Genomic DNA, 22364 nt, shown 5'->3' with positions numbered 1-22364 from the left:
GGATAATACCATAGCCTCTGTACCATGGCCTTCCACTGTCTTAGGTCAGAGTTCTCTTGGTTGAGGGTACAATTGGGCACACTATTCTATCTAATTTCTCTTCCTCTTGTTTTGTTAAATTGTTTATATTGTGTATATAGGAGTTATCTATTTTAATGTTACTCTTCTTGAAATATTTTTTTTCCTTTCCTCACTGGGCTATTTTCCTTGTTGGAGCCTCTGGGCTTATAGCATCCTGCTTTTCCAACTAGGGTTGTAGCTTAGCAAGTAATAATAATAATAATAATAATAATAATAATAATAATAATAATAATAATAATAATAATACGTTAACTTCAAGAGTGACATCGTTTTAAAATGTAAGAAGATCAAGAAGAAGAATGTTGAGGTGTTACTTGATCTCTTCATCTTTAGTCCGTAAATTTCCATTCGCCTTTGTATCGTCCTTCAGTAACAGTTGTGACTTTATTTTTCGAAATTTACTCCCAAAGTTGAATTGACTCCTGAGGAACTTCTTCGGCGTATCGTAATTAAGACTACAGGGAATCAGGGATCTGTCTGGTTATGCAGGTCATTTGCATTAACCTGTTTTTACCGCTTTTGGGTGCATGGAATCGAGGTAAGTGATGAACTATAATTGTTATTAATGCTTATGAGTATTAAAATCATTCATGATAATGGATTACCTGTGTTGATAATTTACTACTTATTTACAAAAAAAAAAGGTTAGCATATGTTATAAACTCGTAGAATAGGTTAAATTTACCTCTCAACTCAGCCTAGGGTGTTGTATTCTTGCTCAGGGGGAGATGCCCTCCCTCCCCAAATCATTTTTGGTATTTATACATCCCTGCACCTTTCATAGATACGATTTTGTAGGTATTTTTATTGACACAACTTCGTTCAGGCTAAAAGGTTTCCTTTAATGCAACTTTTGCTGGAAATGTACCGTTAGTGTGCTAAAAAATATTTTGCTGAATCTATGGAATCTCCAACATAATTGGACAAGCTTTATGAAACCTAAAGCCATCGCTATTTTATGATACAGTACTTTATTTCTAGTGAAACTGGAATTCGTTGTGAGAAATGGACTAGTGCTAGATAATTTGTATTTTTTTCTGTATAACTAATGGGAGCTGGGGCATAGCAAGTTGAGTATCAATCAACTAAAATATGAACACCATTTGGTTTAATTATAGAACAATGCAATATTGGTAAATTTACAGTTTCATCCATTATGGGGAAACTGGAATAAAAATATATTTGTTGCATCAGAAATAGTGTAGTTCCAACGAATTTAACGTTTATTTTGACCGCAAACCATCCGATTTAGAGATTTACTATGTAATTGGAGTTAAAACAACAAGTCCCAGAATGCAGAAAGACCCTACTTCATCCCAACAATTATGGGGGACACCAGGTGGGAACCGGGGTTTTGGGTGGGGGGGGGCGTCAAATGATATTTGCAATAAATGAATACTTGTCCTTCCACCACCCCTCCCCCTATACCCCTATCTAGGCCTATCGGGGAGGCTCCGCCCCCCCTGCGACCCCCCCTTCGACCCCCCCTTAAGGCCACAGTGATTTTCAGGGCACTACTGAACCTAAGAAAACCCACCTAACCTAGCATAGGGGCCCTGTATCCCTACCTAGGCCTACCGGGGGGGGGGGGGGGGGCCTCCGCCCCCCCCCCCCCCCCCCTGCGACCCCCCCCCCCCCCTTAAGGCCACAGTGATTTTCGGGACACTATCGAACCTAATACAACCACTTAACCTAGGGCCCTGTACCCCTTCCTAGGCCTAGTCCCTGCGACCCCCCCCTTACAGCCACTACCTAACACATCCATCAAACCAAATCCAAAGTGATGGTACTGCTGTATACATCGTTATACTATCACCATTATAATATACTCTATAAATTAATGAAGCTTACCTAAAACTGTTGGTTCATAAAGATGTGCTGCTGCTTTGAGGAAAACGTGAAGCCGTTGGGAAGGTTCCTTGGCATGCAGGACAATTTTTATTTTGTAAAATTAAATTGTGTCTGGCACAAATGCACTAGTTTTTCAACAAAATCAGTGTAAGTTACGAAACAGTCAGGACAAGAAAATGGAATTTCAACTTCTTGTGCAACATGAGATGACGCCCTTTCTATGGTCTCCATGTCTAAAAACGAAATGAAATGCCTGGGAAGATATTGTATTGTCGCGTTGTGATTGGCCAAACATGTATGACGTCATAGTGGACAGGCGCTCTGATTGGCCAAACTTGTAAGACTTCATAGTGGACTAGTTTGTCAGCGGATTATAGTGGTTACACGGCTCATTTAAGCAAATACAAGACACAGTCAACAATAACAACAGACTTAGAAAAAATCTGGGAGGAAGACATGAGTAGCGTGAGTTTGATCGTCGATATATAAAGAACTAGGCATTTGCGACAGATAATATTTTACAGAAATACTACAAAAGACTTGCTTTACTCGGGAAATATATTATTATAGATTTCCCATAATGGATGAAACTGTAACAATACCGCAATATTAGTTAGGACAATGGAACTTTCAAAATTGAAGAGATCTTTGCAAACGCATCATTTTGAGTCCCATATACTAGTGGTGGAAACGTCTATTAATTAAATTACAGTTTTTTTAAAAATATTCTCTTGTTGCTCCTTTTGTCATTTTAGCACATGCTACAGGAACCGCCTTCTACCCAGTATTTCAGATAAAACCGATAAGTTGTTTTTTAGTCGTTACTCGTAAGTTGATTGTTTGCACAAAATAAAAGGGCCAACAATTTATATTCTATACTTCTTTGTTATTTGTCTAATATATTGAAATATGTAATGTAATTACAGCTCCAACTTTATTTATGAGGGTAATATTGAAAGGTAAAGGTAAAAAGGTGTCTTTGATATATATTTTGTCGGGAAATGGAAGCCAGGGCCATGTTCGAACAGAGGCAGGAGCATAAAGCCATTTTTTACCCTTTTAATTGTGTATTCAGCCCTTTGTTAAATTTGGATGACTGAACAATGAAAATACCAGCCCACGAAACTAGTGCGCATAGCTTAACATGTTCCGCATGCCAGAACATAGGAACAATGAGATAATGTTAAATTGTGAGCGAAGTGAGCTACAGCAGAGTGAAAACCAATTGAACTTTGTGATGCATGTAAATTAGATAAAATAATGTCAAAATACTAGCTCACAGGGTCAACGCGAGTACCGAAACATGTTCCACTTGCCAGAAGATATGAACAATGAGATAATATTTATGTGAGCAAAAGGAGCTACAGCAGAACAAAAACTGTTAACTAAACCAGCGTTGATTTGGCATACCAACGTACAGGTACATATGTTCAATTAAGGAAAGAGGTATTTGTAATACGATGAACATGGCTTCGAACAATTAGAAAATGGGATTGAAAAATTCATATTTTCCATGCGTTCGGAAGTCTTGGAAAACAAAAGCTCCTGTGTTTTGAACATGTTTTATTACAGTATCCGGGTCTTGAGTATGGTAACTATTTTTTCAAGTACGATGACCGGTTTTTTATGATGATGACTGCTGGAAACAACAAATTGTTCCGTAACCGAAATACAAACCACGCTATTTACAAAGGGTATTACTTTTAGCGTAGCTGAAATGGCGAGCCATTAGAATTTAACGAGGGTGTATTACCCCCGCGCTAGTTAGCGGGGGGGGGGGGAGGGGTAGGGGAGTGGTAGCTAGCTACCCCTCCTCCCCCTCACACACAGGTGAATACTCACTTTCACTTTTGGCTCGGACTGTGACAGACGTCTCTGTCTTGGTCCTCTCTTGGCAGCCATTGTTTGTTTTGTCTTTACTTAATCGCTTACTTTTCTTTTACTCTATATATATGTAAACATGTTTTCATGTTTGTATATATATTTGAGTATAGAAATAGTAAGTTTCCTTTTCAGCTTTGTGTGTGTAGTGTACGATATCTACGTGGAGGCCTTGGCAGTTAGGCCACCACGGCGTAATTTTATGGGTGGCGATCGAGTTTGACTTATGTCTTTCTCTCTCTCTCTCTTGAGGTCGTTCACCCTTTTACTACGTGTTACTACGGCCTTGTAGCTTCCTTTCCGTGTGGGGGGGTTGCTACGCCGTACGTTTGTCTCAATTAGTTATGAATCTAATTGTAGTTGTTTTTTGTTTTTCAGCTTTTAGAACGATTCCTTTCGGGGTTTTCGTTCTTTCTTTAGTGTTCATTCATTTTTAAATTACATAATTACATAGTTACATAATTATAATTGTTATAATTCTGTTTTGGTTACAGCTCTCCTTCCGCGAGTGTAAGTGGTTGTGAGGGCACGTGCCTGTTGTGTAATTCTTGTTCCTTTCCCTCGGGATTCCTCTTCGGAGCCTTCCCGGGGGAATGAATGTGTACTAATATTATTTTTTTTTATTTTTTTTTTACAGTTACCGATCTAGTTCGTTTCTGTAATATGGCAACGGTGTGAGCTGTCTGGTTGAGTCCTGGGGATTCGGCTGTTGCTGCCTCCCCCCTTGTATTTTCGTCAGGGGCGTGTCTCCTTCTACTGGAAGTACTCCCGTGACGACGGACAGCTCTCCAGTTCATTTTAGAACTCTCAGGAGGCTTGCCTCCTTGGGCGGGTAACTTTCCTTCCGAGGGAAGTTTTTCCTGTCCAGGCTTGAGTTTTTCCCCTTTTGGGGGGTTCTTCTCTTGCCTTTTTTTCGTGTGACTATGCTCTTGGTGCTGAGCGGTCACACCTGCAGTTTCGCTCAAGGGGCTGAGCAACTGCAGGAGCTCCTCTTCGGAGGATTGCTCCTTTTAGGTCACTGGCTGACCAGTCTCTTCCACGAAGTGTTTCTCTTTCGTTCGCGAGAGAGTACACTCATAGAGACTCCTCTTCGGAGGTTTCTTCTGTTGCTGTTGCTGTTGGCCTCCCTCGCCGTAAGGCCCACCGTCCGCCTCGTCGTAAGGGCCTCTCATCTCCCTATAAGGGTGCTTGAGGCGCCTTTTTGGATCTCCGTTTGCAGCCTACAACTCCTTTTTCTCGATCTTCCGCCTTGGTGCAGATGGACAGCAGTCTGATCTCGTCTTCCGACGGGCAACGGTCTTCCCGACGGACAACGGTCTTGCCGACAGACAGCGGTCTTCCGACGGACATCAGTCTTCCGGCGGACAACGATCCCTTCGGGGCAAAGGGTTGCCCCTACGGGGGTTCTTTCCTTGCGTGTCAGAGTTTCCCTGCGCGCCCTTCTGCTGTGTTCTCTCCTGCTCCTGCTCAGTGTTAGCACACAGGCGCTCTTCTGCTCATCAGCGCTCTCCTGTTCGTCAGCGCTTTCAAGATGATCATCCCTGCGGTTCCTGTTGGTTCCTGTTTCGCGCCCTGTGCGCCCACGTTCGCCCACGTTCGCCCTCGCGATCTAGAACTTCGGTTCAGGTCGGGGTCAAGGACTCTTCTTCTTTGCGCAGGCTTCCACGCGTAGCCTTCTGCTCGCCAGCGATCATCAGCTCGCCAGCGATCATCAGCTCGCCAGCGATCATCAGCTCGCCAGCGATCATCAGCTCGACCAGCGATCATCAGCTCGGCCAGCGATCATCAGCTCGCCAGCAATCACCTGTCTCTCGGCGATCTCCGGATCGCCCACGTGTGTTACAGCCGGCACGCCAACGTTCTCCAACACTTCTGAAGGAACATGGTTCGCCAGCTACTAGCTCAAACTGCGGATGCTGATCGCCATCGCGCGACCCTCAAACTGCGGATGCTGATCGCCATCGCGCGACCCTCAAACTGCGGATGCTGATCGCCATCGCGCGACCCTCAAACTGCGGATGCTGATCGCCATCGCGCGACCCTCAAACTGCGGATGCTGATCGCCATCGCGCGACCCTCAAACTGCGGATGCTGATCGCCATCGCGCGACCCTCAAACTGCGGATGCTGATCGCCATCGCGCGACCCTCAAACTGCGGATGCTGATCGCCATCGCGCGACCCTCAAACTGCGGATGCTGATCGCCATCGCGCGACCCTCAAACTGCGGATGCTGATCGCCATCGCGCGACCCTCAAACTGCGGATGCTGATCGCCATCGCGCGACCCTCAAACTGCGGATGCTGATCGCCATCGCGCGACCCTCAAACTGCGGATGCTGATCGCCATCGCGCGACCCTCAAACTGCGGATGCTGATCGCCATCGCGCGACCCTCAAACTGCGGATGCTGATCGCCATCGCGCGACCCTCAAACTGCGGATGCTGATCGCCATCGCGCGACCCTCAAACTGCGGATGCTGATCGCCATCGCGCGACCCTCAAACTGCGGATGCTGATCGCCATCGCGCGACCCTCAAACTGCGGATGCTGATCGCCATCGCGCGACCCTCAAACTGCGGATGCTGATCGCCATCGCGCGACCCTCAAACTGCGGATGCTGATCGCCATCGCGCGACCCTCAAACTGCGGATGCTGATCGCCATCGCGCGACCCTCAAACTGCGGATGCTGATCGCCATCGCGCGACCCTCAAACTGCGGATGCTGATCGCCATCGCGCGACCCTCAAACTGCGGATGCTGATCGCCATCGCGCGACCCTCAAACTGCGGATGCTGATCGCCATCGCGCGACCCTCAAACTGCGGATGCTGATCGCCATCGCGCGACCCTCAAACTGCGGATGCTGATCGCCATCGCGCGACCCTCAAACTGCGGATGCTGATCGCCATCGCGCGACCCTCAAACTGCGGATGCTGATCGCCATCGCGCGACCGCACACCTGCGCATGCTGATCGCCATCGCGCGACCGCACACCTGCGCATGCTGATCACCTGCGCATGCTGATCACCTGCGCATGCTGATTGCCATCGCGCGACCGCACACCTGCGCATGCTGATCACCTGCGCATGCTGATTGCCATCGCGCGACCGCACACCTGCGCATGCTGATCGCCATCGCGCGACCGCACACCTGCGCATGCTGATCACCTGCGCATGCTGATTGCCATCGCGCGACCGCACACCTGCGCATGCTGCTCGCCATCGCGCGACCGCACACCTGCGCATGCTGATCGCCATCGCGCGACCGCACACCTGCGCATGCTGCTCGCCATCGCGCGACCGCACACCTGCGCATGCTGATCGCCATCGCGCGACCGCACACCTGCGCATGCTGCTCGCCATCGCGCGACCGCACACCTGCGCATGCTGATCGCCATCGCGCGACCGCACACCTGCGCATGCTGCTCGCCATCGCGCGACCGCACACCTGCGCATGCTGATCGCCATCGCGCGACCGCACACCTGCGCATGCTGCTCGCCATCGCGCGACCCTCAACTGCGGATGCTGCTCGCCATCGCGCGACCCTCAACTGCGGATGCTGCGCGCCATCGCGCGACCCTCAACTGCGGATGCTGCGCGCCATCGCGCGACCCTCAACTGCGGATGCTGCGCGCCATCGCGCGACCCTCAACTGCGGATGCTGCGCGCCATCGCGCGACCCTCAACTGCGGATGCTGCGCGCCATCGCGCGACCCTCAACTGCGGATGCTGCGCGCCATCGCGCGACCCTCAACTGCGGATGCTGCGCGCCATCGCGCGACCCTCAACTGCGGATGCTGCGCGCCATCGCGCGACCCTCAACTGCGGATGCTGCGCGCCATCGCGCGACCCTCAACTGCGGATGCTGCGCGCCATCGCGCGACCCTCAACTGCGGATGCTGCGCGCCATCGCGCGACCCTCAACTGCGGATGCTGCGCGCCATCGCGCGACCCTCAACTGCGGATGCTGCGCGCCATCGCGCGACCCTCAACTGCGGATGCTGCGCGCCATCGCGCGACCCTCAACTGCGGATGCTGCGCGCCATCGCGCGACCCTCAACTGCGGATGCTGCGCGCCATCGCGCGACCCTCAACTGCGGATGCTGCGCGCCATCGCGCGACCCTCAACTGCGGATGCTGCGCGCCATCGCGCGACCCTCAACTGCGGATGCTGCGCGCCATCGCGCGACCCTCAACTGCGGATGCTGCGCGCCATCGCGCGACCCTCAACTGCGGATGCTGCGCGCCATCGCGCGACCCTCAACTGCGGATGCTGCGCGCCATCGCGCGACCCTCAACTGCGGATGCTGCGCGCCATCGCGCGACCCTCAACTGCGGATGCTGCGCGCCATCGCGCGACCCTCAACTGCGGATGCTGCGCGCCATCGCGCGACCCTCAACTGCGGATGCTGCGCGCCATCGCGCGACCCTCAACTGCGGATGCTGCGCGCCATCGCGCGACCCTCAACTGCGGATGCTGCGCGCCATCGCGCGACCCTCAACTGCGGATGCTGCGCGCCATCGCGCGACCCTCAACTGCGGATGCTGCGCGCCATCGCGCGACCCTCAACTGCGGATGCTGCGCGCCATCGCGCGACCCTCAACTGCGGATGCTGCGCGCCATCGCGCGACCCTCAACTGCGGATGCTGCGCGCCATCGCGCGACCCTCAACTGCGGATGCTGCGCGCCATCGCGCGACCCTCAACTGCGGATGCTGCGCGCCATCGCGCGACCCTCAACTGCGGATGCTGCGCGCCATCGCGCGACCCTCAACTGCGGATGCTGCGCGCCATCGCGCGACCCTCAACTGCGGATGCTGCGCGCCATCGCGCGACCCTCAACTGCGGATGCTGCGCGCCATCGCGCGACCCTCAACTGCGGATGCTGCGCGCCATCGCGCGACCCTCAACTGCGGATGCTGCGCGCCATCGCGCGACCCTCAACTGCGGATGCTGCGCGCCATCGCGCGACCCTCAACTGCGGATGCTGCGCGCCATCGCGCGACCCTCAACTGCGGATGCTGCGCGCCATCGCGCGACCCTCAACTGCGGATGCTGCGCGCCATCGCGCGACCCTCAACTGCGGATGCTGCGCGCCATCGCGCGACCCTCAACTGCGGATGCTGCGCGCCATCGCGCGACCCTCAACTGCGGATGCTGCGCGCCATCGCGCGACCCTCAACTGCGGATGCTGCGCGCCATCGCGCGACCCTCAACTGCGGATGCTGCGCGCCATCGCGCGACCCTCAACTGCGGATGCTGCGCGCCATCGCGCGACCCTCAACTGCGGATGCTGCGCGCCATCGCGCGACCCTCAACTGCGGATGCTGCGCGCCATCGCGCGACCCTCAACTGCGGATGCTGCGCGCCATCGCGCGACCCTCAACTGCGGATGCTGCGCGCCATCGCGCGACCCTCAACTGCGGATGCTGCGCGCCATCGCGCGACCCTCAACTGCGGATGCTGCGCGCCATCGCGCGACCCTCAACTGCGGATGCTGCGCGCCATCGCGCGACCCTCAACTGCGGATGCTGCGCGCCATCGCGCGACCCTCAACTGCGGATGCTGCGCGCCATCGCGCGACCCTCAACTGCGGATGCTGCGCGCCATCGCGCGACCCTCAACTGCGGATGCTGCGCGCCATCGCGCGACCCTCAACTGCGGATGCTGCGCGCCATCGCGCGACCCTCAACTGCGGATGCTGCGCGCCATCGCGCGACCCTCAACTGCGGATGCTGCGCGCCATCGCGCGACCCTCAACTGCGGATGCTGCGCGCCATCGCGCGACCCTCAACTGCGGATGCTGCGCGCCATCGCGCGACCCTCAACTGCGGATGCTGCGCGCCATCGCGCGACCCTCAACTGCGGATGCTGCGCGCCATCGCGCGACCCTCAACTGCGGATGCTGCGCGCCATCGCGCGACCCTCAACTGCGGATGCTGCGCGCCATCGCGCGACCCTCAACTGCGGATGCTGCGCGCCATCGCGCGACCCTCAACTGCGGATGCTGCGCGCCATCGCGCGACCCTCAACTGCGGATGCTGCGCGCCATCGCGCGACCCTCAACTGCGGATGCTGCGCGCCATCGCGCGACCCTCAACTGCGGATGCTGCGCGCCATCGCGCGATCGCCCTCCTGCACAGGCTGCTCGCGATCGCTCACCTTTGCAAACTGCTCGACCATCGCGTCTGCATAACACAACGCGCCATCGCCAACCTGCGCATTAGCGCTCACCAGCTCACCACCGATCGCTTGTTGATCCATATCGCCAGCGGTCTTCCTCGCCCACGCGGCAGCGCGTTTCCTCGCCATCGCGCTAACGCTTGCGTTCGCCGCCTCGGACTCGCTCTCATCCACCTGCCCACCCGCGCGACCGCTCGCCCGTGTGCCCACACTCCCACGTGCCTGCACGTCTACGCTCATGCTCTCCAATGTTCGCCCATGCGCAAGCCAACGGTTTTTCCATCGCGCGGACGGATGGTGTTCCGTCGCGCGAACCTACAGTGTTTCTTCGCACAAATGTCGGCTTATTTCTTGCAGTATCCATTGCTCGTCTATGGGTTATCGCTCGCCGACCACCAGCTCTCGCCCTTCCTACCACCCTTGCCCTCCTTCTGCGCTCCTTCGCTCACCTTCGTTTGCGTTACCGCGCATGAGCGCGTCCACGTTCGCCCACGCGAAAATCTTTGAATTTCCGTCGCGCGAGCTCCAGGGCGATTGCGACCACGATTCCCAATGGGGTTTTCGCAGCATGACCAGCCTGGCGAGTTCTTCTGGAGCGTATTTCCAGAACACGGCCTCACCCCGTAAATGCAGAGCATGGCACTTGCAAGAATAGGAGAAACTTAAGGGAGATCTGAGCAACACTCCTCTTTCCTGAACCTGGGTTAGCCCTTCCCCGTCATTACCTGAAAGGATTTTTGGCGGGGGGGCTTTCCGTTCGAGATTTCTCCATCGGACGAGGGGTGACTGCTTACCTCTTCCTCTGGGAGCTTACCAGGTTCTTTCCCTCCTCGGTTACGGCCCGAGGTTTGGTTCAAGGAAGCTACAGGAAGATCAAGGGTACTTTCCTCCTCTCAAGCTCAGGCACCTTGGCCTTTCGTCGTTAAGTATCTAACTTGCGGACAAGCTTGATGTTGTACCATCTGGACGCGCTGACTGAGGGCTTCCTTCGGGTGTCTCATCTGTGGAGGTCGACGACCTCAGACACCCTTCCATCCTTGAGAAGAGTTGGTTTGTGCCCAAGGACAGAGACTTAGACAGCTGCTGTGCGGAGTAAATCGACTTCCGGTTTCACTCCTCCAAGGCGCTTTCTTCCAGACTCTGCAGGGCTCCAGCGCCTTTTCTTTCAACCACGTCGGCCTAAGTTATCGGCTACGACAACTGGGACAAGGTGTCCAATTGCAGTTTCCTCCTGTCAGGAACAGATGGCAAGGGAGACTCCCCCGGGGGGGCATAGTCCTAAAACGAGTTCACGAACTCTAGGATTGCAGGTTTTTCGCTGGGAGGATGCTTAAGGTTACTCATCTGAATGACAGCTTCCCGATGCCCATTCCCGCACAATCTCTGTGATTGCCAAGGATATCGCGCCTGCCATCTCTGTCAGCGAATTCAGTGTCTCTGAACCTCTTGCCATAGCGTCAGCAGAGTTGCCCGGTTGGGCAGAATGATCCATACCTTAGGCGAAGGTCTTCCTTAGGATCATCGACGGCTTCACCCCCGGCCCCCTCAGTCGATCCTTTCTTGTAAGGAAGGATCTGAGAGGGGATGTCCGTAGTCGACCTCTCAGCCCTGATCAAGTTTGTCGAACAAACTTCGGCCAGCGTAGACCAGCAGAATCGATCAGACTGGTAACGAGGCGACAGGACTCCTTAAACCCTGGATCGGAAGGACGGGTACTTTCAGTTTCCATTCCATCTATCTTCCAGGGTGCTCGTCGAATTCAGCCTAGACTGCAAGTATTCCTGCTTAGGATGCAGTGTGGCTATCCCGCCGTGGCATAGCAGGTTTGTTTCCCCAGAGAACTCTCCCTGCCATCCTCTTGGCCGCTCAGGTGCAGGCTTCCGCCGCCTCTGCTGTTTGGAGGGCTGGTCAACTCCGGTAGGCTCGGGTTCGACCTTCTTCAGCGCCGGGACAAGCTTCCGGATGCTTACCATGAGTGTGGGCTCATGGTATTTTGCTTGGAGCCTTCTCTTCCGCTGCCTCAACATCTGGAGTATCTGGCCATGATATTGAGTCAACGGCCTTACCACGTTGGAAACCCCGCTACTTGTCCGTCCAGCGAGGTTAAGCAACGTCGGTACTTGGATGGGTGACCACCTGGGGACGCCAGATTCTGTTACCACATCCTCCGAGTCTTCCTTTCGGTTGACTATGGCAAGACTGAGGAGAGTCGCAGTACCTGTTCTCAGTCAAGCAGAGCTTTCAGCCCTACCTTGGAACGTTTCCTAGTTCTCCTTTCTTCATTGACCCGTCTATAGTCCGAACGGTCGCCTCAGGATAAGTTCCATGTGGGGCGATCCAAGTTCCGGTGGCTTCAGGCAATGTTTAACCGGACTCCCTGGCCCTAGGGGACCAGCGGAACTATTAGACCTGCAATGGGTGTTGACCTATGGAGCCTCTTGATGGTAGTGGATATTCTCGTCCTTTCCCCACATTCTTGATGCGGTTCTCGGACTCGTCAAAGGAAGGGGGGGGGGGGGCATGTTCCGGTCCAGGCCTATGGTCAAGACCTGAAGGATACCTCTCCATCATTCAGGCAGTCTTAGGGGCCTTAGTCTGGCCCCTCTTCAGATCCTACAGCTCCTGCTGAGTCGCCCCGTTGCGCGTCGACTTCATTCTAACCATCAGGGGACGCATTTTCACAACTTCACATCTTGCAGTAGAGATACCGGGATGATTGAGATTCTCTCAATACCACCATTGGCTCTCTCATTCCAGGCAGGGGAATGTTTCTCTCAGACTATCCGAGCAGAGCCTCGTAGAGAGAGTGTACCTGGGGGTCTTTGACCTTGGGTAACCAGCAAGTGCTGGTCTGGGGGACCTGATCGCGACAGCTTGGAACCTCAAGCTTCCGCTATTCTTCCCCCCAGTCTCAGACCCCGAGACTCTGGCAAGATGCATTCCGGTGATGGTGGGACAACTTCGACGCCTGCGTCTTCCCTCCTTTTTGTCTGTGGACAATGGGTCTCAACAAGACCAGGTTGTCTGTCAACCTTTCAATGGGAGAGCTCCACTGGGACTATGCGCAGAACGGTTTCTGGACCCTCTGCTTCCCCTGACGGAACTCCCGGGAGAGCTTCTCCCACGGCGCAGACTACTCAAGCAACCACACTGCGACATCTCTCCCGAACCGGGGCGTCGCTTCGGCTTCATGCCTGGAGACACTACGCTTCCTCCTCAAGAAGAGACAACCCGCTACAGTCGCGGTACGGAGGTCGCGTCTTTGGCGATAGTCATCCACAGGGGTCTCCCAGGCAAAGTGAAGAGTCTAAGGTGGTTGGTGCCGTGGGAGATATACCTCCTCCCTTGAGGCCTCTTCTCCAGCAATAACGGTCTTATTGCCTTTCGGCGGGAGGAAACTCCTTTCCGCTCTCGGCAATGAAGCCTGTCGCTCAGCCTTTCCCTGACCTTCAGGCTTAAAGGAATAACTTTTTCCTGCCCGCTGGATCTATCCTCGCTCATGCGAAGCTACGATCGTCCCTGCCCTAGTCGGAGGAAGACCTCCAACTTGGAGCATGGCTCGGACTTTTAGTCCTTTAAGAGATCTTCTCAAGACCCTTTACGACAGGCCTCGGATTGTATTCCGCCTTGGGTCTTCTGCTCACTCTGGCCACGACCAGTGTGTAAGCAATCTTCTTGGTCTCTTACTACTCCCCCCTTTCTAAGGAAGAGGGGAAGGCAACATTCAGGCTCGCTCCTGAGTTGTTGACTAGACTCAGAATCTGAGGGTCCCGGCCCTTCGGTCCGATTCATTCAAGATTTCGAGTCTCCATTCTGTATCTGATGTCCCAAGACCTTCTCTTTCTTGCCAGTAAAGGAATCGAGAGGTTAGCGCTGGGAACAGCTGCAGTTTGTCCTCAGTTGCAGCCGATTTGGGAGCACAAGGAGGACATGGGGGGAGAGTCACCAATATACCTCTTCAGCCCGGACTCAAGGACATTCATCTCGACCTGTCTCCAGACCCTCCCCCGTCACGTCGCCCTACAGCACGATGTTGGATACATCGCAACGTCCCTCGCCTTCGAGTAATACTACTCTGTGACGCAGGTGCTACAAGCTGGAGTCTGGAAGCGTCTAATGACCTTCGCAGCCCGCTTCCTGCAGGGCGTGACCCACAGGAGTCTCGATACGTTTTCTATCGCTCTGTGGTGGCTACACAACAGCTGGTCTAACCTCAGGCTCCTTTTTGGACAGGTAGCAGAAGGTTGAGGGCATTGTTATCAGGTTTTATTCTGCATGAACGAAAGAAGTATGTCTGGCCCTTTGTTCTTTCTTCATCATCCCCTCTACGGGGAAGATCCCCTCTACGGGGAAGCAGCATCCTGGTCTCTGCATAGCTGACCTCGAACCTCTGCAGGTAAATCATGCTTCCTTGTGTTCCGAGTATTGAGTCAATACTGTCGCGTCCCCCATACCCTGACGAGGTGGTATTGGGAACGTCCTAACCCAGAGTTCCTTCTGGAACTCCAGGTCAACTGCCTAGGACGGGTCACACTTCTTCTTTCACACACAAGCTTACGTAGGCCACATGGTTCCTTGCGGAGCAAGGAACTTGTGAGGTGCAGGGACTCCTTTTCTCGAGTGCGACTCACTCGGATTCTGAGTCCCCGGGTAAAGCCAAAGCCAGTATGGCTGGGGAGTTTCCACCCTTCCTAAGGGATAAGTCACCCTTTGTAAATAGCGTGGTTTGTATTTCGGTTACGGAACAAATGACAAATTCGAAGATAATTTGTATTTTTCCTAACCATACAAACCTTAGCTATTTACACATATTTTTCCGCCAGCCCTGTCCCCCAAGACAAGTCCTACCTCTAAGTGAAAGTGAGTATTCACCTGTGTATGAGGGGGAGGAGGGGTAGCTAGCTACCACTCCCCTACCCCCCCCCCGCTAACTAGCGCGGGGGTAATACACCCTCGTTAAATTCTAATGGCTCGCCATTTCAGCTACGCTAAAAGTAATACCCTTTGTAAATAGCTAAGGTTTGTATGGTTAGGAAAAATACAAATTATCTTCGAATTTGTCATGTTTAAACAAATTAATTTAAATATACTAATATAGACTGATTCACAGTGTATTTTAATGTTTTGAATATAGTTCATGATGATACCTAGCGAAAACCCATAGCTTTAAAGTTACGGTAGTCAACCCACCGTAACACGAAAAACGGGGTGTCAATAAATCTCTATCAAAAACGTTCAGAACATCTGAAAATACAATAACTAAGTCTTATTTTCTATAAGCTATTTATTTATTGCACTGTATAATTTTAATCACCTTTTCATTGTCCAAGTCTTGTTTTCTTTACTTGAGAGACTTAGGGTGGGTTACTGTTTGTGTTGTTTGTAATTGCTTGAGACAGCTATTCTGTATTGTGTATAACATAATCATAAGCTGACTTTTTTAACCATTTAATAGCTTCCAAGTATTTATGTATAGCTAAGATCATGGATGTTGTTATGTCGTTTTAAAACAGCCATTTCCTCCAATCTCTTGATTTCAGTTCCTGTTTAACTGCTGTCACAAGATGATGTCATCAAGAGGAGAGTTCAATCTGTTTTAAGATTTAGAGTAATTTCATTTTTTTCAATATTAATCTTACCCGATGATCATGTAGCTGTCAACTCTGTTGCCCGACAGAAATCTACGGTCGGGATACGCCAGCGATCGCTATACAGGTGGGGGTGTACACAACAGCGCCATCTGTGAGCAGGTACTCAAGTACTTCTTGTCAACAAGAACTCAATTTTTCCTCTGTCGTGCCACCGGCTAGACCTACTTGGATACGCTGTTGATTCTGGAGTTATTGTTCACGATTTGGTGATGTATTTGCTCTAGAGTTTAGCCTTCGCTATTCAGGAAGCTTTATCATTAGCTTAGCAAGCTTTTGGAATTAATTTGATTTAATTATGGTGACGAAGAGAGTATGAACTCTTTCACTTTTAAATGGCCGACCCTTCCCTTAGACGGAAGTGTTGGTGTCGAAGAGAGTATAGACTCTCTTTCTTAATTTTGCTTAACAAAGTTATAGATTTATTTTATATCTCTCCGCCTTTTATAGGCCTCTTCGATTAACTTCAATTTATTATAAACTTATAAAAATTAATTTTTATGTTTGTTTATATGCGACCTTTCCTAATAGTAGGCGGTCATTACTTGGAACCGAAGTTAATTAACATTGAGCCCGTCATATCGTTTTTCCTGTTAAGATTTTATGCTATTTTAATTTTAATGTTTTTGAAAGAATTTCTTTGATAGTCTCGTACTGTTTTCAAAGTTGAACTAACGTTTTGTTTTGTCTCCGCAGTTGTTGACGTTCAGAACGTTCAACTTGCGCTCTATCGTTACGATAGAGAGAGAGTATTCACGGTTTCACGTTGCAGTAAGAGTAAACCGATTCTAGCGTTTTGTTCATTCTTTCATAGCTTAAATGGTTTTAATTCTAATAAAGGAACTTTTTATTTGGGAAACCTTTCAGTTTTTTTCCTTTAACAAATAATATGTTTTAACGATATATATAATTGGGCTCATCTCTCAAGTTCTAAGTCAAGAGAGAGAGAGAGAGAGAGATAGAGACGGAGGGAGAGAGAGGAGGATAAACGTTTCGTTCAAGCGGGTAACGTTGTTATCGTTTTTTTGCTCTTCTCCCTAGTCTCTATAGGGGAAGAAGGTAAAACGTTTCTAGAGTTTTATTCTTGTTCCCAGGCTTTATGCGGTGAGAGATTTTAAACGTAGTTTTTTTCAATATTAATCTTACCCGATAATCATGTAGCTGTCAACTCTGTTGCCGACAGAAATCTACGGTAGGGATACGCCAGCGATCGCTATACAGGTGGGGGTGAACACCACAGCGCCATCTGTGGTCAGGTACTCTAGTACTTCTTGTCAACACCACCTCAATTTTTCCTCTGTCGTGCCTCCGGCTAGACCTACATGGATACGCTGTTGATTCTGGAGTTATTGCTCACGATTTGGTGATGTATTTGCTCTAGAGTTTAGCCTTCGCTATTCAGGAAGCTATATCATTAGCTTAGCAAGTTTTTGGAATTAATTTGATTTAATTTTTGATTTAATTTTGGTACGAAGAGAGTATGAACTCTCTTTCACTTTTAAATGGCCGACCCTTCCCTTAGACGGAAGTGTTGGTGTCGAAGAGAGTATAGACTCTCTTAATTTTGCTTAACAAAGTTATAGATTTATTTTATATCTCTCCGCCTTTTATAGGCCTCTTTGATTAACTTCCTTTTATTATAAACTTATTAAAATTAATTTTTATATTTGTTTATATCCGACCTTTCCTAATAGTAAGCGGTCTTTTCTTGGAACCGAAGTTAATTAACTTTGAGCCCGTCATTTCGTTTTTACCTGTTAACATATTATGCCATTTTAATGTTTTTGAAAGAATTTCTTTGATAGTCTTGTACTGTTTTCAAAGTTGAACTAACGTTTTGTTTTGTCTCTGCAGTTGTTGACGTTCAGAACGTTCAACTTGCGCTCTATCGTTACGATAGAGAGAGAGAGTATCACGGTGTCACGTTGCAGTAAGAGTAAACCGATTCTAGCGTTTTGTTCATTCTTTCTTAGCTTAAATGGTTCTATTCTAATAAAGGAAATTTTTATTTGGGAAACCTTTCAGTTTTTTTCCTTTAACAATAATATGTTTTAACGATATATATAATTGGGCTCTTCTCTCAGGTGCTAAGTCAAGAGAGAGAGAGAGAGAGATAGAGACGGAGGGAGAGAGAGGAGGATAAACGTTTCGTTCAAGCGGGTAACGTTGTTATCGTTTTTGCTCTTCTCCCTAGTCTCTTTAGGGGAAGAAGGTAAACGTTTCTAGAGTTTTATTCTTGTTCTCAGACTTTATGCGGTGAGAGATTTTAAACGTAGTTTATTTGATCTAGTGTTTAATCTCTTTTCCAGCCACTGAATTATTTATCTTTCATTATGTTTTTCTGTTACATTGTAATACTGTTTTCGCAATTACTAACTTTTAATGAAGGATAGAATTGCGTGTTTCAGGTACAAACCACTTAAAGTTTCGAGTTCAGTGAAATAAGTGCAAACAGAAAATCAAAAGTGATAAAGTGATACACGCAAAGTGTTACAGTGTTGCGTTCGAGGGTTCGTCTGTTCGTGCCAGTTGTTCGCCTAGTCTGGGACCTCTTACAAGCTCCCAAGACCAGGTGAGAAGTAATGTCGAAGGACTTATGGGTTCAGCAGGCCTTGATCGACGAACAGACGTTTCCCTCCGTGGTTTCGGGTGTAACCAACTCACGTAGCCGACGTGATCACCCCACCCACACAAAGACGAGAGAGCCCATTTATTCCTCGTCTGCGGAAGAGGTTTCTCGCAGAAACCATGGACCAAATCTTGCAGCTTTTAAGTGCAAGTCGGTCCCTTCCACGCAAGTCCAACTCCTAGGTGGTGCCATTAGCACTGGGTCAGTTCGGACTTGCTGCAGTACGACAACTGCACACCTCCCAGAGAGGCACGGTGGTATCGCAACAGACAGTAACTCCGTCTGTTGCCGCACCAGCTGTTTTAGACCCTCAGTTTCAACGGACAGTAGCTCCGTTTGTTGTTGTCTTTCTCTAACTCTAGTGGTCTAGGCTGCTGACAATGCAGTCGCAGCTTGCGGTGTTGATGCGGGAGTTTCAGGCAGAGAAGGTTAATACACCTCCTCCTGCGAGCGCTCCTCCTCCTCTGCGCAGTACAATCTGCCAGACGTATGAGGTTGAGGTTCCTCAAGCTACCTCCATGCGTGAGCTGCCGCGTTGGGAGTTGCCAGATACCAGCGCTGTGCAGCAACCTCCACTTTCCTTGAGGCAGGAGCCTCTTACCACGCAGCAACCTCCTCAACAATGGGGGCAGGAGCCTTATGCCTTACAACCTCCTCTACCCTTGAGGCAGGAGTATCTTGCATTACAACCATCCTCGAGGCAGCTACCTCTTGCGGTGCGACAACCTCCACCATCCTCGAGGCAGCAACCTCAACTCCACCTCTGCGCAGTCCACCCTGCCAGACGTATGAGGTTGAGGTTCCTCAGCCTACCTCCACGCGTGAGCTGCCGCACTGGGAGTTGCCAGATACCAGCGCTATGCAGCAACCTCTTGCGTTGCGGCAACCTCCACCATCCTTGAGGCAGCAACCTCAACTCTTGCGGCAGCCACCTCCACCATCCTTGAGGCAGCAACCTCAACTCTTGCGGCAGCCACCTCCACTCTTGAGGCAAGAACCTCAACTCTTGAATGGGCTCTCGTGGCATGGTTGGTTTCGACCTGGCCTTTCATTAGAAGGGGCTAGCGTTCGATCCCAAGTATGAGGTAGAAATTTATTTCTATTTGAACACGATGTTGTGTTGATATTTATCCATATTGACTCATTAGGGGTAATTTGAATGAATTACTACCAATTGTGTCACGTGGTGGCCCCGGGGAAATCTGGTAAAACTCGCTGGTACAGAGACTGATGTCTCACCAGGTAAATCCTCGGACAGCTAGATTAGTGTCAGGTTCAGATTTCTTTAAAAAATCCTCCTCTACCCATCAGGCAGCCTCATGCTTATGAGGAGCCTCATGCTATGCGGCATCCTCCTCAAACCATGAGGCAAAAGCCTCATGCTATGCGACAACCGCCTCAACCCATGAGGCAGGAGCCTCATACTATGCGGCATCCTCCTCAACGCATGCGGCATAAGCCTCATCCCTTACAGCTTGAGCCTCATCCCATGCAGCATGAGTCTCATACCATGCAGCATGAGCCTCATCTCATGCAGCATGAGCCTCATCCCATGCAGCATAAGCCGCACGCCATGCAACATGCTCTGCTTACCTTACAGCATGCTCTACATACAGCATGCTCTGCATACCTTACCGCATGCTTCTCAGTCACACATCTTTGGTTGTTGCCAACTCACTAGACTGTCAAGCAGTTTCATAACGTTGCCTTCTAGTCTGCTGCTTTTGCACCAGTGAAACCCTCACTGAGAGAACTTAGCTTTTCTCGGATATGGTTCCTGTAGATGAGAAAGTGCTATTCTCCCTCCTTCTGATTTTCCCTTGAGGACTCTGTCATTTGGAGAGGAGCCTTTAGCTGCTTAGCCTCCTATGGACTTTTATTTAAGCATAGCATGCTTCCAGGGAGGGTAATGGTTCCACTTCAGTCGCTATCCCCGTCTGTTACCACACCTGCTCCCATAGACCTTGAGCTTTGTTGCAAGACATGCAGTCCAAGCTTAGTCCTTGTTAGAGGATTTTTTGTTTACGGAGTCAGTGTGTCACTGGGAAGACGTTCAACAACCAGCAGAAGTGTCTTGTTGTGACGCAGTGCGGCAACCTCAGCAACCCGATAAGGAGTTGTCTGTACGACCCAGACAGTCTAGACAGCTTCGGGTTGTCACTGTACTTCCTCGCTTCCCCATGGTTGACAGTTCACAGACTGTGCAGCAGTACCATGATCTTGTGTCCGGCTCCGTCAGACGACTAGCTTTTAAGAGCTCCCACAAGTCGTCGCTGTCTGGAGATTCTCAGATGGACTATGGATCTGACCAAGGAACTGGGCCTCCTGGTCAATTTTGAGGAGTCCCAGCTCGTCCCATCCCAGACCATTGTCTACCTGGGTATGGATCTTCAGAGTCGAGCTTTTCGGGCTTTTCCGTCGACCCCAAAGATATACTAAGCCCTAGATTGCATCCAGAGCATGCTGAGAAGGAACCGATGCTCAGTCAGGTAGTGGATGAGTCTAACAGGGACACTTTCATTGCTGGCACTGTTCATCGAGTTAGGGAGACCCCACCTCCCCCCCTTCAGTATCATCTAGCGGCTCACTGGATAAAGGACATGACGCTAGAGACGATCTCAGTTCCTGTTTCCGAAGAGAGGAGGTCTACTCTCACGTGGTGAAAGAACAGCTTTCTTCTCAAGGAAGTCTACCTTTGGCTGTTCAGAAACCCGACCGCCGTCTCTTCTCTGACGCATCAGACACGGGCTGGGGTGCGACTTTGGACGGACAGGAATGCTCGGGAACATGGAATCAGGAGCTAAGGACACTTCACATCTATTGCAAGGAGCTGTTGGCGGTTCATCTGACCTTGATAAACTTCAAGTCCCTCCAGCTTAACAAGGTGGTGGAGGTGGACTCTGACAACACCACAGCCTTGGCTTTCATCTCCAAGCAGGGAGGGACTCATTCGTGGAAGTTGTTCTAGATCGCAAGGGACCTCCTCATCTGGTTAAAAGATCGAAAGCTCACGCTGGTAACGAGGTTCATTCAGGGCGATATGAATGTCATGGCAGATCGCCTTAGCCGGAAGGGTCAGGTCATCCCCACAGAGTGGACCCTTCACAAGAATGTTTGCAGCAGACTTTGGGCCCTGTGGGGTCAGCCAACCATAGATCTGTTCGCTACCTCGATAACCTAGAGGCTCCCGTTGTATTGTTCTCCGATTCCAGACCCAGCAGCAGTTCACGTGGATGCTTTTCTGCTGGATTGGTCCCATCTCGACCTGTATGCATTCACGCCGTTCAAGATTGTCAACAGGGTACTTCAGAAGTTCGCCTCTCGCAAGGGACACGGCTGACGTTGGTTGGCTCCGCTCTGGCCCGCGAGAGAATGGTTCATAGAGGTACTGCAATGGCTGGTCGACATTCCCAGGACTCTTCCTCTAGGAGTGGACCTTCTACGTCTACCCCACGTAAAGAAGGTACATCCAAACCTCCACGCTCTTCGTCTGACTGCCTTCAGACTTTCGAAAGACTCTCAAGAGCTAGGGGCTTTTCGAAGGAGGCAGCCAGAGCGATTGCCAGAGCAAGGAGGACATCCACTCTCAGAGTCTATCAGTCTAAAGGGGAAGTCTTCCGAAGCTGGTACAAAGCCAATGCAGTTTCCTCATCCAGTACCACTGTAACCCAGATTGCTGACTTCCTGTTACATCTAAGGAACGTAAGATCCCTTTCAGCTCCTACGATTAAGGGTTACAGAAGTATGTTGGCAGCGGTCTTCCGCCACAGAGGCTTGGATCTTTCCACCAACAAAGATCTACAGGACCTCCTTAGGTCTTTTAAGACCTCAAAGGAACGTCGGTTGTCCACTCCAGGCTGGAATCTAGACGTGGTCCTAAGGTTCCTTATGTCATCAAGATTTGAACCTCTCCAATCAGCCTCTTTTAAGGACCTCACATTAAAAACTCTTTTCCTCGTGTGCTTGACAACAGCTAAAAGAGTAAGTGAGATCCACGCCTTCAGCAGGAACATAGTTTTCACATCTGAAACGGCTACATGTTCCTTGCAGCTCGGTTTTTTGCTAAAACGAGCTTCCTTCACGTCCTTGGCCT

General features: G+C 50.7%; 1 long non-coding RNA gene across 1 annotated transcript in view; it reads left to right on the top strand.

Annotated features, from left to right (window-relative positions):
- The first annotated feature begins 487 nt into the window (after positions 1-487).
- LOC137647202 (uncharacterized) overlaps positions 488-22364 on the top strand; it is a 72393-nt gene continuing 50516 nt past the window's right edge. The window contains exon 1 of the long non-coding RNA XR_011045542.1: positions 488-619. This is a non-coding gene — a long non-coding RNA (uncharacterized lncRNA). The remainder of the gene's footprint in view (positions 620-22364) is intronic.

Source organism: Palaemon carinicauda, chromosome 9 (genome assembly GCF_036898095.1).
Source record: "Palaemon carinicauda isolate YSFRI2023 chromosome 9, ASM3689809v2, whole genome shotgun sequence".
NCBI lineage: Eukaryota > Metazoa > Arthropoda > Malacostraca > Decapoda > Palaemonidae > Palaemon > Palaemon carinicauda.
This window is presented reverse-complemented; position numbering and strand designations above follow the sequence as displayed.